Genomic DNA, 388 nt, shown 5'->3' with positions numbered 1-388 from the left:
TTGAGTTCTGAGTAATTAAATAGTAACATCTCTAGTGACATAGTTAAGGCAAGAGTAAGATATTTCATACGTAACGTGTATGTATGTACGTATTCTGCGTGGACACATTTCTCTTTTCCTTGCCTCACCCAGTGTGGCCAGGGGAGGAAGTGTCCCCTGCGAGGGTGACGGGTGATAACTGCTTCAAGAAGCACCAGCTTCGGCACCCAGTCCCGTGTCCCCTTCTCCTTCACCGTCTGCCACTGGCTGGCCTGAGAATGATCTTCCCCGATGGCGGAGGATTGTACCTCAAGCTAGGCTGAATGTACATCGTCCTACTTCTCTGCTAAATTCTCCAAGAAAACATTCATTACAAGTCTCCGTGCCAGCCTCTCAAGGAACCTTCGTG

The sequence above is a fragment of the Rhinolophus ferrumequinum genome, chromosome 25 (assembly GCF_004115265.2).
Source record: "Rhinolophus ferrumequinum isolate MPI-CBG mRhiFer1 chromosome 25, mRhiFer1_v1.p, whole genome shotgun sequence".
NCBI lineage: Eukaryota > Metazoa > Chordata > Mammalia > Chiroptera > Rhinolophidae > Rhinolophus > Rhinolophus ferrumequinum.
This window is presented reverse-complemented; position numbering follows the sequence as displayed.